The following is a 19659-nucleotide window of genomic DNA, read 5'->3' on the forward strand; positions in this document are numbered from 1 at the left end:
ATATATATTTTTAACATTTTAAATTTAATTTAATTTTTATTTAAAGGCACATGTCTTCCTGCGCCTGTTTGCAGCACTTCAAATGAGACACATTGTTCCAAGAGGCACAGTTGTTTCTCATTTTGTTTTTTACACTCCAGTCCAGGCTCTTAATACTTTTTGCAAATAAAATCCTGCACGAGCTCCGGTCTCAGGAGGTTATCGTTGGTTTCAGAGTCTTAACCTGCAGATAGAGACGTGCAGGGTTTTCTTATTCTCAGTTTATGCATAAGCCTCATGTGAAAGTGTGAACCTCCCTGAGCTGCAGAGGCCGCACTAGCACTGACTCATGATTGTTCTGCAGGTGTTGGGTTTAGGTACAGAGTATTCAGACCAGACATGTTAACATTATGTTTAAATCTACTGGATTTCCACGTTGGAACTGAGACTCATGTGAGGCTCATTCTGCTCATTGGAAACAGAAAAGACAAGTTCATGGAATTTAAAATGAATATCTCATATATTGTCTCTTTAAAAAATAATAATAATAAACTACTACTACTACTAATAATAATGGTGATGATGATAATAAAAACAATAATAAAATAAAAATAATGATTATGATGACAATAATAAAATATAAACGATAATAAAATAATAAAAATGATGATGATTATGATAATAAAATAAAATCAATGGTAAAATAATAAAATAATGATAATAATAAAATCAATGGTAAAATAATAAAATCAATGGTAAAATAATAAAATAAAAAATAAAATAATGATAATAATGATTATGATGACGATAAAATATAAACAATAATAATGATGACGATAAAATATAAACACTAATAATGATGATGATAAAATATAAACAATAATAATGACGATGACGATGATAATAAAATAAAAGGTAAAATAATAAAATAATGATAATAATAAAATAAAAATAATAAAATAAAAAATTAAATAATAATGACAATAATGATGATAATAAAATAAAAACAATAATAAAATAAAATAATAATAATGATTATGATGACAATAATAAAATATAAACGATAATAAAATAATAATAATAATGATGATAAAATAAAAACAATAATAAAATAAAATAATAATAATGATTATGATGACAATAAAATATAAACAATAAAATAATAACAATAACAATAATGATTATGATGACAAAATAAAATCAATGGTAAAATAATAAAATAATAATAAAATAAAAATAATAAAAAATAAAATAATAATGATAATGATAATATAAAAACAATAATAAAAAATAATGATGATGATTATGATGATAATAAAATAAAAACAATAATAAAATAAAAAATAAAATAATAATAATAATAATAAAATAAAAACAATAAAATTAAATAATAATGATGATAATGATGATGGTGATAATAAAAAAAATAAAAATAAAATAAAATAGTAATAATAATAATAATAACAACAACTTCAATTTTTTCCAAAGTATTTTTTAGTTAAAACTGTATAACTTTTGCAGAGGGGAGTCCACTGCTGCTTGTTTCCATGGAGATGTTATCAGTTTGCCTGGAATGTTCCACAGTATTGCATAATGTATTAAACTTGTTTATCTCCATCGGCTGGAGATGAGCAGATGATGCCATCACCAGCCGAGTGTTTCAGGAATAAAAAAAACATGTTTTGAAGGCAATAAAAACTGTAATTAAATAAACACAAGAAAAACAAATGAAACAAGTGGAACCGTCCTGGTACGACAAAGACAGACCCTCCAACTTAAAGCTCCACAGTGAACTTTTAAGCCTGTTGGTTAACGATTAGCCAACTTTTCCTGACAAATCCAGACTGATCTCTCTGTGTTTTTCGTACAGATTCATATCCGTCTGGTTCCCACGTCCTCTGCTGCGTCTCAAACATCATCGTCTAATCAGATTTTGTTGGTTTTTTTTGTAAAACGAATAAGCTCAGTGTGTTTTCTGGATCAGGTTTAGCAAAATGTTTACAAAATGTGCACTTTACCAACAAATATGCAAACATCCCCGTAGTATTATCACGGTTTTAACGCTCTCGTAGATCCTGATTACTGTTAAAACTCTTCTTTTCTCTGATAAATCGCTCAATAATCTGAAACTTCTTTTAACGCTGTAGTGACATAACAGACTTTCCAGAGGATCTCGAGCGCAGGTTCAGGTCTGAAACATGTGACAGAATCGCAAATTCTCGGAGCGACGCGAGCCACAGATCTCGTTAAAAATACAACGACGCAGATGACGGCTACGGCGGCGGCGCAATTATGGAAGAATGTGAACGAGATGCGAACAAGGAGCCCCCTCGTCCAGTCCCCCGCGGAGCCAATTAGAGCCGGAAAAGTCACTGGGAATAACGGAAATAAGAAGTTAACCTAAAAATGTGAGGAGGACGTCGTGAGTGCGGAGGGTTTAGCGAAAAACTCGGATGGACTGATGTTTTTGCGGGAAAAGGGAGCGGACGGAGGGAAGAAAAGTAGTGAATACACACGTTTACACACACGAACGCACTCATGTTTTGGTTTTTTTTCGTTGTGGATCGCGTACATCAGCGATCTATGACCTTTTTCCTGCAGTGAACTAACTTTACAAAAGCCAGAGAGCTACAAATTGAGTGAATATTAGTGCCACGGCGAGGTTTAAATGGGCAAAGTTACATGTCTATAAAACATAAACCATTTTTCATTTATTATTCCACAAAGTTATTCATCAAAGTGTGTAAAAAGGACAACACACAAAAGTTTAAAACGTTTTATTAATTGAAGCAGTTGTGCATCAGCTAATTCATCATAATTGAATTGTTGGAAATTTTAACTTACCCGTGGTGTCGGCCATCTTAGGTGTTACGGTCAAATGAGTCCCCAGGAGCCAGAGACGCCCCTTAAGAAGGTTCCGGGGCAAACCACTGTGCGCTGAGGAGGAGGGGGGTCAGATATTTTAGATTGTTGTGTATCCAATTTGTGTTCACTCTTAAAACAAATAAATTAAATGTAGAGATTTATTTTAACAACCAACTTAATTGAATAAATCTGTGTAACTTTTAACTATTTTATCAGATGTGGAAAACTCCCCCGTGCTGCAGAGTGGGTCAGACAATTAAGGGAGGGGCTTTATAAAAGGACCTGGGCGTGTCCCAAATGCACCATTCGGAGGTACTCTTTGAAGTACTCCCCTAAGTATCATTCGAAGTACCCGGCCGAGAATGTAAAGTGAGACATTATGGTAGTTGCACTAGTAAGTACTGGTACTTTCTGTAAAATACTGTCTAGTCTCACTGGTAACTACTACAGTAATTACCAGTATACTACAGTAAGTACTACAGAAAGTACTAGTATTTACCAATATATACTACAGTAAGTACTACAGAAAGTACCAGTATTTACCAGTATATACTACAGTAAGTACTACAGAAAGTACCAGTATATACTACAGTAAGTACTACAGAAAGTACCAGTATATACACTACAGTCAGTACTACAGAAAGTACCAGTATTTACCAGTATATACTACAGTAAGTACCAGTATATACTACAGTAAGTACTACAGAAAGTACCAGTATTTACCAGTATATACTACAGTAAGTACTACAGAAAGTACCAGTACTTACTAGTGCCAGTACCATAATGTCTCTCTTTAAAATACAGTTAAAGTATTGATAGTTCCAGTTTGTATCACTGTCATGTTCATTTAAAACGTATCATTTATTTGTTTTTGTTTTTATTGTAAATTTCTTTTCAGTCTGTTTGTTGTTTTAATGTGAAGTTTGTCATAATAAAGTGTTTGTGTTTTCACAGTTTTGTCTTGTGTATTTTCTATGAACTTATAATGAAATAAAGATTCATCTACCTCATAACAACATATTCTTTAAACTCACTTAATACGACATACTGCAGTAAGTACAGTACTAGTACCAGTACTTATTAGTCCAAGTATCACTTATTGTACCGCTGTAAGTACCACAAAGTACCACTATTAGTTAAACAGTATGTATCAGTAAGTATCAGTATAAGTACCAGCCAAAGTACCACCAGAAGTACTATAGTAACTACCCCAGTAACTACCACTGTAAGTACCACCGTAATATTCTTCTTATTTTTGTGTTTTATCCTTCCATTACATGAATTTATTAACAAATTATTAATCAGATATTACTTGTGCAGTTGTTAACGGTCACTTAAGATTTGATTTGAAGTAGCAGACCTCTTCTCAAGTTTTACTCTTTTATCTACTGGAAAAAAAAAAAAAGTAAATATAGACACTGTGTTAATACAACTCCTGTCCACTAGATGTCACTATTCCCCTATTAACAATGAACATGAGCATTTTTATTATGGTTCTGCTGCTGCCAAAGAATAAAGTGCTGCATTGTTTTATGACCAGTGCTATTAGTACTTTTATTTTCAATATTTAATTCAGTCAAATGTGTTAAAATGTTTCATATAATGTCACTTTAAATGTCCCATATTGTCATTTCTGATCTATTTTATAATGTTTTCTCATCACAAACAGACCTGGTGTTGTGTTTTTTTGTTTCATTCACACACGTTTAACACACAAACCTGCAGATTCAGGCTGAGTTTTTCTCTCAAACTGAAAAAAAACAAAACACTCTGTTCCACCTTGTGATGTCATCATGTGGTAAAACAGGAAGTGCTCCACTGTGTTTTTAAACTCCACACACCTTCATTTCTAGAATCGTTTAAATAATTTAAGCCCTGGAATTGCCCAACCTCCACAAAACGAAAGGTAAAAGAAGCTGTTAATTTGTGTGAATGAAACAAACTATGATTCTTTTGAGGAGGAAGATACGATGAAGCATAAGAGTCAGTTCTGGATAAAAAACAAACATTTTCACCACTGTCCAATGCTCCAAAAACACCTGGATAACATGAGCAAATACTCTAATCTCTGCCTAATCTATAAAATCATTCACGGTCTATCATCTCCACTACTCAGTCAGTTTATCTCCATCAGAACCACCAGCTACAGTAGAACCAGAGGAGCAGCACGAGGAGACGGCACCATCCCTGTCAGGAAAAGTTCCTTTGGGCAAACAGCTTTTTCTGTTTGTGCTGCCTCAGACTGGAACCTCACACCCACAACCATCAGCTCCACTAACACTGACCACACCTTTAAAATGCAGTTAAAACAACAGCCAACTGCAAACCAGATCTGTGAACATTGACTTTATCCACTGTCGCTGCCCCCTGCTGGCCTCTTGCTGTGTGTCCGTGTGTGATTGTCGTGTGTGTGTGTGTATGTGCTTTCTTTCTTTCTTTCTTTCTTTATTTATTTATTTAATTGTAAAGCACTTTATTTATTTATGTATTTATTTATGTATTTATTTATGTATTTATGTATTTATTTATTTATTTATTTATTTATTTATTTATTTATTTATTTATTTATTTATTTATTTATTTATTTATTTATGTATTTTATTTATTTATTTATTTATTTATTTATTTATTTATAAAGCACTTTATTTATTTATGTATTTATTTATGTATTTATTTATTTATTTATGTATTTATTTATGTATTTTTTATTTATTTATTTATTTATTTATTTATTTATTTATAAAGCACTTTATTTATTTATTTATTTATTTATTTATTTATTTATTTATTTATTTATTTATTTATTTATTTATTTATTTATTTATTTATTTATTTATTTATTTGACAGGGACAATGCAATCTGACATAGTTACAACATGAACATTGCAGCTGATGTGATGCATATAGAGTTTACAGCCAGAGCTAATTCTCAACTCCCGTCCCTGGTTGGGGCTTCTCCACAATTCACCAATATGCAAAATATATTAAAACACCTGCCCCTTAAAATAGTTACATCAGTGCACAAATATACATCCAACACTCACACGTTCTCTCACTCACCAACTGTCATACGACTTATTTACAAGTGGGGACAGTTTTGACTCATTTTCAGCCAGTTCTTAACCCTAGAGGTGAACATTTTCAACTCAGAAATGTTTTTTATTTCAGTGGGCAGTGAGTTCCACAGTTTGCAGCTCTGATATGAAAAGGCGGACTGTCCAAAAGAGGTTCTGCGTTGTGGGATTGTACAGTTCTTGTTTACGGCGCCTCTTGTCGCTCTGGTGCTGTTTAGTCTTTGTATAAATGTACTGAGTGGTTCTGGGTTCTTTATGAGTGGTGTGTGTAGTTGAATGAGTGTTGTGAGTCTGCCATTTTATCTAAGAGTGTATATATTTCTCGACTGTTTTCTATGTATTTATTGTATTGTAATGTTTTACTCTTGTTTTTAGGTGGACAGTATCTGCTGTCAAGGGACGACGGATGAAAAATAACCTTTGGCTAATTCTGGCATATTTACAGAAATGTCGATTAATGTGCACTGTCCCTGAAATAAATAAATAAATAAATAAAATAAAATAAAATAAAATAAAATAAAATAAAATAAAATAAAATAAAATAAAATAAAATAAAATAAAATAAAATAAAATAAAATAAAATAAAATAAAATAAAATAAAATAAAATAAAATAAAATAAAATAAAATAAAATAAAATAAAATAAAATAAAATAAAAATAAAATAAAATAAAATAAAAGATGCGAGCGCTGTGAGAATGAAGTATCAGCCAATAACTTCCAGCCAGTTCCTCTTCCACAAAAGCAGCAGTTTCTTCCAAGTCTGTATGTTTCCTCCGATGAAACAAACTCAAACGTTTGAGGCGTCGCTTCAAAGTCCTTATACTGATGATAGTGCAGTGATGGTGGACGAAAAGACGAAGTATTTCACCGTGTGTAAACCCCAGTTGAAAATTTATCTGAACAAAACGCTCCAAATTCTCCATAACCTCCTGAGACCCGAGCTCTTGCAGGATTTTATTTGCAAAAAGTATTAAGAGCCTGGACACACACATTTTTTTCTGAGTGTAAAAAAACGAAATGAGAAACAATTGTGCCTCTTGGAACAATGTGTCTCATTTGAAGTGCTGCAAACAGGCGCAGGAGGACATGTGCCTTTAAATAAAAACAAAAATGTAATAATAAAAAAATAATAATAATAATAAAAAAAAAAAAAGAGAGAGAGACTTGTTCACACTGAGCTGCTTTAAAGTCTCTGAGCCACAGGAGCCACAGACCTGAGCCACAGGACACATGTGTGAAGTACTTCCTGGTTCTAGTCCTGACCCGAGCAGCAGTGTTCTGGATGTTCTGGATGTTCTGGATGTTCTGGATGTTCTGTTCTGTGGCTCGTTTGGAGAGTCCAGTGATCAGGACGTGACAGTCGTCTAATCTACTGGACACAAACGCAGGATAAGTCTCTTTCTGGTTTTGACAGTTTACCTTTGATTTTTTACATGTTTTTAGATGATAAAAAGCTGCAGATGTTACTGATTTGTTGTGGCTGTTAAAGTTCAAGTCTGAGTCCATTATTACCTCGAGATTTCACGCCTGAGTTGAAGGTTTTAGAGAGAGAGTCTGGAGGTGACGCTGACACTTTCTCTATGTTTCTGTGGGACAAAGACGACGACTTCAGATGATGAAAGCAGCGCAGGTCAGAAACATGAAATGCTACGACTTAGCGCTGCATAATTGACTTTATCTAACTGACCCTTATACTTCATTGTAGGTAACAACATAATACCGTGACTTAAATCTCATGAAGGTTCATTTTGCATAATATAGAACCTTTAGTAAACCTGCAAAGCTCAGGGAAAACAACATGTTCTTTCAATACATTTCCTGGGGCTTCACACTGTGCGAAACACGCCATATGTCCACACGTTGTTGACGAACGCGTGACTGTAGGAGACACATCATTCCATCTCACGGTTGTTCGCGTCTTCACACATTCCATTCCATATGTCCAAACACGAGCAGCGTCTCTCTATAACGCACCGCACAAACGCCACATCTGCCCCTGCATATGGAGCGTTCCACCAGCTCGCCCGGGACCAGGAGCACACACTCCTCTGATACTTTACGAAGATGTGCGTCTGATCACTGGAGAGACTGAGACCAGACTGAGACCAGACCGAGACCAGACTGAGACCAGACCGAGACCAGACTGAGACCAGACCGAGACCAGACTGAGACCAGACTGAGACCAGACTGAGACCAGACTGAGACCAGACCGAGACCAGACCGAGACCAGACTGAGACCAGACCGAGACCAAACTGAGACCAGACTGAGACCAGACCGAGACCAGACCGAGACCAGACCGAGACCAGACCGAGACCAGACCGAGACCAGACTGAGACCAAACTGAGACCAAACTGAGACCAGACTGAGACCAAACTGAGACCAGACTGAGACCAAACTGAGACCAGACTGAGACTAGACTGAGACCAGACCGAGACCAGACCGAGACCAGATTGAGACCAGATCGAGACCAGATCGAGACCAGACCGAGACCAAACTGAGACCAGACTGAGACCAGACTGAGACCAAACTGAGACCAGACTGAGACCAAACTGAGACCAGACCGAGACCAAACTGAGACCAAACTGAGACCAAACTGAGACCAGACTGAGACCAGACCGAGACCAAACCGAGACCAGACTGAGACCAGACCGAGACCAGACCGAGACCAGACCGAGACCAGACCGAGACCAGACCGAGACCAGACCGATACCATACCGAGACCAGACCGATGAAGCTCTGTCAGTTCAGACGGGTGTGATGGGCAGAGTCTGGGAAAAGCAAGATTCGTTAATATCGACAGAAATATGGATAAAGGAAAGAAAAAATCACAAGGGGCGGAAGAAACATGGTGGATTTGTGCAGAATCAATGAGCAAAGCCTCTGTTAATCTGAGGTGAGATGAGTTTTATTTTGGTAAATAGTCACATTTTTATACCGCGCTTTTCCAACTTTAAGTCACTCAAAGAGGTTTATTAAGAAGGAGTCTAAGGACAGGGGGCGCTCTGGGACAGTTATACATTTACTTGTTTTCTGTTGATTCTTTTGTTTGTCTGTTTCTGTTTCAGTGTCGATTTTCTAACTTTCTGAATTGAATTGAATTTACATCAAGGACTCACACATTCACACACCAGTGCACACAGACTGTGAGAAGTGGGTGACGTGGATTAAGTGTCTTGCCCAAGGACACAACAACAGCATTCAGCAACAGTGAGAGCTGGAATCGCACCGGCAACTTGTGGGTCACTGGATCTGACCGCTCAGCTAATGATGTTTAAGTTCAGAGAGCGGGAGTTGAACCATCAACCTTCAAATCAGTGTCACCCTGCTTAAAGTTTTCACATACAGTATTGTGTCAAACTCAAGGCCCGTGAACCAAATGTGGCCCTCCAGATAATTTTTTGTGGCCCTCGACAGGGTGAATTAAAAGATGGTCTTTAAATATCATTTTATCAGGAGATACGAGTTACACGGCCATGTTTTTACATCTAGACAAATGAATATGTAACATTTGTAACTTGAAAAAGTAATAAATACAGAAACAGTTAATTAGCAAGTTAAAAAAGTTACTAGATTTATGTAACATCTGGCCCTTTGAGAGCAGCCAGATCAGACCGGACCAGACCGATACCAAACTGAGACCAGACTGAGACCAAACTGAGACCAGACTGAGACCAAACTGACACCAAACTGAGACCAGACTGAGACCAGACTGAGACCAGACTGAGACCAGACCGAGACCAGACCGAGACCAGACTGAGACCAAACTGAGACCAAACTGAGACCAGACTGAGACTAGACTGAGACTAGACTGAGACCAGACTGAGACCAGACCGAGACCAAACCGAGACCAAACTGAGACCAAACTGAGACCAAACTAAGACCTAACTGAGACCAGACCGAGACCAAACTAAGACCAAACTGAGACCAAACTGAGACCAAACTGAGACCAGACCGAGACCAGACTGAGACCAGACTGAGACTAGACTGAGACTAGACTGAGACCAGACTGAGACCAGACTGAGACCAGACTGAGACCAGACTGAGACCAGACTGAGACCAGACCGAGACCAGACTGAGACCAAACTGAGACCAGACTGAGACCGCTCAGCTAATGATGTTTAAGTTCAGAAAGCGGGAGTTGAACCATCAACCTTCGAATCAGTGTCACCCTGCTTAAAGTTTTCACATACAGTATTGTGTCAAACTCAAGGCCTGTGAACCAAATGTGGCCCTCCAGATAATTTTTTGTGGCCCTCGACAGGGTGAATTAAAAGATGGTCTTTAAATGTCATTTTATCAGGAGATACGAGTTACACAGAAATGTTTTTACATCTAGACAAATGAATATGTAACATTTGTAACTTGAATAAGTCATAAATACAGAAACAGTTAATTAGCAAGTTAAAAAAGTTGTTAGATTTATGTTTTATCTGGTCCTTTGAGAGCAGCCAGATCAGACCGGACCAGACCGATACCAAACTGAGACCAGACTGAGACCAGACTGAGACCAAACTGAGACCAGACTGAGACCAGACTGAGACCAAACTGAGACCAAACTGAGACCAGACTGAGACCAAACTGAGACCAGACTGAGACCAGACTGAGACCAGACTGAGACCAAACTGAGACCAGACTGAGACCAGACTGAGACCAGACTGAGACCAGACTGAGACCAAACTGAGACCAAACTGAGACCAGACTGAGACCAGACCGAGACCAGACTGAGACCAAACTGAGACCAAACCGAGACCAGACTGAGACCAAACTGAGACCAGACCGACATCACCGAGACAAACCAAAACTAAACAAACTGAACTGGGCAGCACCTGGAGACTATTTAACGTAAATGTAAAGGTCATAAATGTGTCGTCCTTGATGGAAAACGCTTTGAGTGACTTGAAGATGGCAAAGGTCCATCTAAAAATGTGACTAAAACAATAAATTATAAACATTTCGGAAATATATCAAGAATTATCAAGTGCATCCGTAAAGATATGGAGCTCTGTATGTCCGGACTTATCACTCCAAGTCACAAGATCCAATTAATTCTAAACCACAAGCGTGAAATTAATTTATTGCTTGTAATTAGTTTTTGGCATACTGTGAAAACAATTTCCCCAGATACTATATTTTTTAATTTATTTTTTAGCAGTCACTGAGGACACTTGGTTGTCACTGTTAGATTCCAAAGAAGAGTGTCACCACCAAACTCTGCCAAACTGCGACTTTGTGCCTGAGTGTTGACCCCATGATGTAGCGAGTTAAAGGGGAGGTGCGAGATATTTGCCCGGGGATAAATAAGGTGGAATGGAGGTCTAAAGGGCAGAGCGACGACAGCCTTCATCTGTGGGAGCTGGAGTCGCACCAACAACCCATGAGAACGGGATTCGAACCACCCACCTTCAGATGAGTGGACAAACACTCTCTGTCGCTCTACTGTTGAAGGAGCTATGGCAGAATGCAATGTCCCACAGTATGGCATTAAACGTATCTGTGACATTACAATTTCAGAACATTATAGACTCAGGATTAGTTTCCTGATAATGATCAAAGAGTGCAACCAGGAAGTAAAATTATAAACTTCACCAAAAAAAAGAAAAAAAAGAAAGAAAAGAAATTCAACAAAAAAAACCCAAACAAAATGAATAAATAAATTAATAATAATAATAATAATAATAATAATAATAATAATAATAATAATAATAATAATAATAATAATAATAATTGATTATATTTGAGTAAAATCATAAATATAAAAATTAGTAGATGCACTGATCTGATCAGCGCGGATACTGAAAAATCTACTGGATTGGATATCGGCTTCCAAATATCAGTTCAGTCGATATCCTGGTTGAACATATAAACTGACAAAATAAGACTTTTTCTTGTGGTTTTTTGGCCCTGAAAATATCACGTTTGAACTTTTATTCACACAAAACTGTTCTGTTTTTACTTAAGAGATAAAAAACAGCTATGTAGCACATCTGGATCAGTTGTGTCGTATTTTATTTTTGTTTTAAGGAAATAAATGCTGTTTTTGGCCGATACCAGACTATACACAGACTAAGCAGCTGCTCAGGAGCTCACACATTTATATTGAAAATAATAATTGGAAAGCTTTTTTGAAACTAAACAGCACTTGGGTGTTTATACTAGTCTAAATATTCCTCTAAAATGATTAGATGTGTTTTATTTCCAGTAGATAAATCTGAGCTGCTACATTTGTTTTTGAGTCGGGCAGTGGTGTGGACAGATACAGGTGAAGGACCCCTCCCTCCAGGTGCACTCTGGGAGAGGGACTAAAAAACTAAGGCTGTGTCTCAATTCGCCAAACTGGCCTTAGAATCACCATTGAAAGTGTGCGTCGAAGGGCAGTTACGTAATTTCCGGCGTGACAAGGGCTGTCCCATTTCAACACACCCGACTGAATGCGGCCGACAAACCTGCCCTTCCCTTTCCACCGTTTCCATGGAGATCGGACGTAACTGAAGCGTGCATCCGTGCACACTTCACGCACTTCTATATCCCATCATGCATCACGACTACGCAAAAAAGAGAAGAAAATGGAGTCCGTTGCGCAAAACACGTTCAAATGTTCGTACTGGTTTACCTCATCTACAACAGAGAGACATGAAACTGTTAAATCTGAATAAAGATCTGTACAGTGTGTTTGATTAAAAAGGAGTTACGTGGAATAAAGGAATGTGCAGTTATTGCTAAACAATAAGAGACATTATTATCATGAGAAATTATTACTGCAATAAGAAAAATGTAAGAATGTTCGTTTCTATTGTGTCAAAGACCAAGAGACTGAAACATAAAGTCAGAAGAGTTTAATGATCCACACAGGTAATGTGAACAATGAAGCAACGGACTCTGAGGAAAGGACAGAAGAGAGTCCTGAGACGTGCACAAAATCTTCATGTGTTCCGTACATTCCATAGGTCTGCGCCCCCTGGTGGCACGTGTCATTTACCTTAGTGTTAGTAAATCAAGACACTAGTTTGATGTAGCGCTGCACTGCTTGAAAATACTTTACAATAATAATATGAAAAGAACTGGCACAGCATAGAAGGGAAACAGCGCCCTCTACTGTTATTAAAGTCGTGTAGCCACTGGACAAAATACCGAATTGTTAAACTGCAATATCCCACTTTATGTACAACTAATCAGTGTCTCTGGTTTATAGACTATGAATGTAAAAATTATATTGTTACCTCTGTCTCTGTTATTACGTTTTCACAAAGTTTATTTTGTCAAAGTTATGAAGTAGCTACAATTGAGAAAAAAATCACCTTGAAACTTATATTTGCCTATTGATATTCAATCTAAAGAAAAAGAAACGGCTGTGACGACGACATCTTGACTTTTAATAATAATAATAATAATAATAATGTCTTACACTTGTAATGCGCTTTTCAAAGCCTCTCAAAGCTCTACACTTTAGTCATTATTCATTCATTTCCACACTTGGTGATGGTAAGATACTATTGTAGCCACAACTGCCCTGGGGCAGACTGACGGAAGCGAGGCTGCCAATCTGCACCATCGGCCCCTCCGACCACCACCTATCATTCACGCACACACACCACTTTCATACTAGGCAATGTGGGTGAAGTGTCTTGCCTAAGGACACAACGACAGAACTTGGTCCGAGCGGGACTCGATCCTCTGACCTTCGGGTTGGGACCAACACTCAACCACTGAGCCACTGTCGCTTTTCTTCTATTAAATAACACTCCACACTTTGAGGAGAACCTCGAAGGGACCCTTCAAAAGGTGCATTTGGTGAATTGAGACACGGCCTAAACGTTAGTGAAGTTCAGTTTATGTAAAGTACAGGACAAAGTCTGAAGACTCCAGAGGAGGATTGTTTTGGGGACAGGACTGTTCAGACAAGACTCGAAATATGTCCCACTTAACACCCGGGGACATGCAGGATTAGAGTGAATGAGACGCCCACGGTGTGTGGTCACATAGTTTTTATTTAATGTAATTTTATAAATGAGTATTAGTGGTGTTTTTATTTTTGATAACTGAACAATTGTAATTCTGACTGTCACCACTTGATGGCAGCACGCGCAGAGAGACGGTTTGTGAGAGGTCAGGCTTCTACTTCCTGTTAGCGGCAGAAGAAGCGAGTCAAGACAACGCGAGATGAATGTGTCTCACTTTGTTTATTCCAGGTCGGTACAGCTCCACCAAACACGAAAATTGACTCATCTGAAGTCCTCATGATAGAACTTTTGTTGTAAGATTTGCTAGTCTAAGCTAGACGTTTACTATTTGATGTATTTTATTTAGATATGTGATTAGCTCTTTATGCTAACTCCCGCGCTAGCGCTTAGCCTAGACCTTGCTACTTCTCCGTTGGCTCCACATGCTGTAATATAAAATTGTTCTCTTTCGCCACATTTGGATTGTTTATATGTTAATGCAACGTGCTTGTGTAAAAATAAAGTTAGCGGCAGTAGCAGGAGCCAAGACGGCACGGAATTAATGTGTCCGTCTCACTTTGTTTATTCCAGCGACCAACTACCGGCCCAATACCTGCTACATGAAGCTGGACGAGTGTGATTCTGCAGACAGGACACACCTCAGAGGGACAGAGGACACGTCTCAGAGGGACAGAGGACACAGGTGAGTCTGTTACACTGTCTGTTTGTGGTTGTGTTTGTTCTTTGTGATATAAACTGTGCGCTGACATGAGGCTGAGGCGTTTAATGATATAATTCCAATATAATTTATTTAGAAAAACTTTGTCTTTGCAGCTGCGCTCAGAGCTAACTGCTAACATGCTAACTGCTAACGAGCCACTGTTAGCATTGCAGTGAGTGTTACTTTCAGATATGTTAAAGCTCTAAACTCTCTCTGTTCAGTCTAAATGTGTTTTTTCAATTATGTTAAGTTTCACTGCACAAACAGAAATAACCCCAGAGCCACTTAGCATCGTTAGCATCGTTAGCATGCTACTATCATAAACACAAGCACTGCGCTACTCTGTGTGAACTATTAGAATCTTTAGAGTCCTAAATATTTGTATTATTCATGTGACAGTCACATGTGATTAAACCTGAGCTTCATTTGTCAAAGAGTTAATGTGCAGCTTTATGTTCACCTCAGCTCAGAGGTCAGAGCTCATGGAGCACAGCACTGCGCATTTACAGAAATCTACGCCTATTTTGAATGCAAATGTATATCTCCCAAAACCTGACCACGTCACAATATGATCCTAAAATCCTCTTTTTGTGGCTGTTCTTTGAAGTTACCAGATGTTGTTCATTATTTAATGTTCAGTCCTTCCAGATGATCTGAAGTTTATAAATCTGATTATGTCCAGACTTAGATCCTCTTAACTTGGATCACTAGTTTGTACTTCTTGTGTAAACCCACTTTAGTAAACTGGAACATATTCAAATGCACCAGAAATCTGTTTTACTTGTGGCTAATTCTGTTATGAGCCTCTAGAATTTTCAGTCTTTTTACAACTGTTTGAGATTATGTCTTAATTTTGTCAAAGATAAATATGTGGCACTGAAGTGTCGAGGGCCCAATGGCAAATTCAGCTTAGGGCCCCTAAAGGCTCAGGCTGGCCCTGGGTATCAGAGCTGAAAAAGCTGTATATTTGCATCCCTAATAATATTTTTTTAATTAAATGAGTCGTCTAACCTGTTGTATCCACTTTAAACGTATCTATATTTAATTGCAAGTGTTTTTATTGCAAAACTAAACTTTTTCTTTTCTTTTCTTTCTTTATAAATAAAAAAAAAGGAAGGACTTAATATAATTTACCTTAGAATGCACGACATACTGTTATTCCAAAGTCTTCCACTAGGTGTCACACTTCTCTCTCTAGTGAATGCCTCACAGGTCACAGTATATTTATATCATGTGGCTCATTTCAGTCCACACTCTTTGTCTGCCTTTCACACGTGGCACAGAACACCTTCGCTATAATTAAGCTGTGACGCGGGGGTAGCTAACCCCAAATGAAACGCTATGACAGGCTACGGCAGGAAGCAGAAGGCAGAGGAATCGGAGGTTATGCACTTTCCCTCCACTACTATGCTCTGACAGGGTTGCCAGATTTTCAGAGAGCAACAAATGACCAAGCCTTTAAAAAAAAAAAAAAAAAAAAGGACCTGAGCTATAAACTTTATAAATGAACATAGCTAACCTGCTAGCCACCGCGTTCCAAACAGGAAATGGGCATGGGCATGAGCATTTCCGGCTCCAATTCAGTTCCTATTGAAAAATTCTCACCCCTCTCTCTGTAACCGCTGTCAGACTCGTCATTTCGGTCTTAAATGTTCGTATTAACCCGCTCTGCACGATTCTGAGGTTTTTATTTCACTATTTCGCTCATAAATCAAGATATAAACATTAATAACAGACAAACCTGGCTCATTTTTTCCCTGAGGTCTCTCCCGCTAGCGTTAGCAACACGTTTGATTGACAGAGAGAAGGGGCGTTACCTGGTTAGCCTCTCTCCTGATTGGCTCTTTGGTTGCTATGATACTCGTAGTCAGAATTCCAAATATGAGACTCTGCTCCGAATTCGCCGGTAGTTATAAGGCTAGTAGTTTCATTAGCGGATGTGTGTGTAATGTGATGGCGCTCTGTTCATTTAAAACATTAACAGCTTGTATTTCATTTCCGTAGACGGTGCAAATGGCCATTACTGAGTCTATTAATATGACACAGAACTGAAAAAGAATCCACTCAGGAACAAGTCTCCAAAAATGCAGCTACAAGCAAAAGTCCAAATTTGTTATAAAGAGGCAGACCTGGCAACCGCGTCCTTTGACTGACGGCGTTTAGCCTCGCTGTGCACTTACATGTGTCTAAATGGGAGCGCTGGCTAACGTGTGTGATGTGGCAGTGTCCTCGTGTCGGTGTAAGTGGGCTATTAAAGATGGAAGGTTTCTGTATGTCAGCCGTGTGCAGATGTCATAATATTTGAATCACCTATAGCAGTGTAAGCCAGTGACGGGGTAAATGAGACGAGAGGAAGTGATGAAATGTAGATCTTTTCTCGCAGAGGTCGGGGTTTGAAGGTTGACGTCTTCACCTTGTATTGCAAACCTCTATGATTATCTTTAGGCTTCTTTAAATGATTTGTGTGTCTATGAATTGTGGGGAAATGGTCACATTTTTATTCTGCGCTGTTCCAAATTCCACACAAAGCGCTTGTTCTGGCTGAAGTATTTTTGATTCAGTCTGTTTACAGGTAAACACAATTCTTCAGTGTGGGTGAACGGGCTTATATTTTCTTTTTGTCCTTGGCCCATTTTCAATCTTTTGTAAAAATGGTAATAGAATGTTCAATGCCAAATAAATATTATGATTTTAAGAGACAGTTCAGTGAAAACCAGGGACAAATGTCTGATTGTACAGAAACAAGAGTGTGTGTGTGTGTGTGTCTGCTGTATGTGTGTGTCTGCTGTATGTGTGTGTCTGCTGTATGTGTGTGTCTGATGTATGTGTGTGCATGTGTATATGTGTCTGCTGTATGCGTGTGCAGGGGTGTGTGTGTGCAGTATGTGTAGGCGTGTGTGTCTGCTGTATGCATGTGTGTACTGTATGTATGTGTGTATGTATGTGTGTGTGCTGAATGTGTGCTGTACTGTGTGTGCATGTATGCGTGTGTACTGTATGTACATGTGTATGCATGTGTGTGTCTGCTGTATGTGTGTGCGTCTGCTGTATGCGTGTGTACTGTATGTGTGTGTGTGCTGTATGTGGGACAAAAAACAGGGACAAACGTGTGATTGTACATAAACGAGAGTGTGTGTGTATATGTGTTGGTGTGTGTGTGTGGTGTGTGTGCGGTGTGTGTGCATATGGGTGTGTATGTGTGGTCTATGTGTATGCTGTATGTGCATATGTGTGTGCATGCGCTGTATGTGTGTGTGGGTATGTGTGCTGTTTGTGTGTGTGCGCTGTGTATGTGTGTATGCTTATATGTATGTGTACATCTGTGTGTGCGTGCCCATGCACAGGACGAGTGCACATTTCTCCAGCTGAGTGGCCCCGGGGCCCGTCCACTCTTTGCCCACAGAATAAAAGTCTGTGTTATCAAAACTGTCAGTAAAGACAGAAACACCCCACAGTTTGGGAAGATCCAAAGCAGAGCAAGTCCACACAGAAATAACAGCATGATTCTGAATAAAATAAAAATAAATGAGCAGTAAAACGTGTAAAAGTGTAAAAGTGTGAGCTCACAGGGAGGTTTGATCCAGACCTTCACTGGGAGTGTAATGAGAGCGGATTAAAGAGCTACTTCATATTGTGTGTGTCATGAAACTTTACACACGTATGTGATTCTGTAGAATGTTTCCACTCTGTCCCAGGGCAGCTGTGGCTACAGCAGGACCACATGTGACTGAGGAGTGAATATAAAGCGTGATGTTTCTCATTTGTGTTGCCAGTTCCAGTGTTGAAATCTAGTTGTTTTCACCCTAAAACTCCTCTCTCTGATCTGAACGGTCACTGTCCAAACCCAGAACCTGAGGCCAATCATTCATTTGACGAGGCCTGTCCATAAACTGAGACAAACTATCTGCAGGTTAACACAACGGCAACCCAGTGTCAGTCGTTCTTTTTTTTTTTTCTAAACCAGCCTACACGTCTTTAATAGTTGGCAGTGGATAGAGTTTTGGTTGAGTCAGCGCAGTTCAAACACAGCTGTATCAGCTCACCTCTTGATCCTGCAGCAGGGCGTCTCATTTCCCTTTTATGACTCATAATCCACATAACAATCTCTCACTGCACTCTCCAGGACACATCCAAACCCTTTGCAACGACCTGTACATGTGATACACTGCACGATAACTGCACCTGAACTGGGCGTAATAAAAAACATAGACTTGTTCATCATGAGCAAAGAGATTTTTAAAGATAAATCAGGTTTAGTAACGACTTAATGAATATTCTAATATCTTGTAACCCTAATATCTCGAACCCTAACCCCTTAATGAAGTAACTAAACTGGAATAACTCTTCATAAATCAGGATCGGATGGTTTATTAAGTCTTCAGGGAAGTAAATACTGTAGTTGTTATAAAGTAATGTCTGTGCCTGTGTAGTTCTTGGACAGGAGGTCGTTGGGAATTCCAAGTGTCACAGTGAGACGCCACTTGCAAAAAGTATTACTGTGTCCTAAGGGAAGACACTTCTCCCACATTGTCTAGTATGACTGGTGTGTTGGTCGGAAGGGCCGGTGGTGCAGATTAGCAGCCTCTTTTCTGGGGCAGCTGTGGCTTCAATAGCAGCTCACACCGAGCGCAGAGTGAAAGAATAATGCACGAAATTGTAGTGATTTTGAGCATCTGGAAAAGCGCCGTATAAGACTAAAGCATTATTATTATTATTGTTATTAAGAAAAATCTGTCAACTGGACAAAAGTTTTTGTTTCCGCTGCTGATCTAAGTAACTTCTATTGTTCTGGTAAGTTCCGGCCTTAGATCTGTCTGAAAGGAGGAGCTAACGACACCGAAACTAACACGCCCGAGTTGTTTACAAGGTCGTGAAGCGAGTAGACCGATCTGTTCTTTGTCCAAAGGTGTGAACTGTCCCCTGAGTCCCTACTTTAGAGCATTTCTGTTCATTGATGGATTGTTATTATAACGTAACCGTACATGCTAACGCTAACTTTACATCCCCTCTCTACTGAAGTCGCTTCCCTCAAATATATACTTAATAAACTCTATTACGGCGTACGGGGCCGCTCCTCCAAG

The sequence above is a fragment of the Periophthalmus magnuspinnatus genome, chromosome 17 (genome assembly GCF_009829125.3).
Source record: "Periophthalmus magnuspinnatus isolate fPerMag1 chromosome 17, fPerMag1.2.pri, whole genome shotgun sequence".
In the NCBI taxonomy this organism is placed as follows: Eukaryota; Metazoa; Chordata; class Actinopteri; order Gobiiformes; family Gobiidae; genus Periophthalmus; species Periophthalmus magnuspinnatus.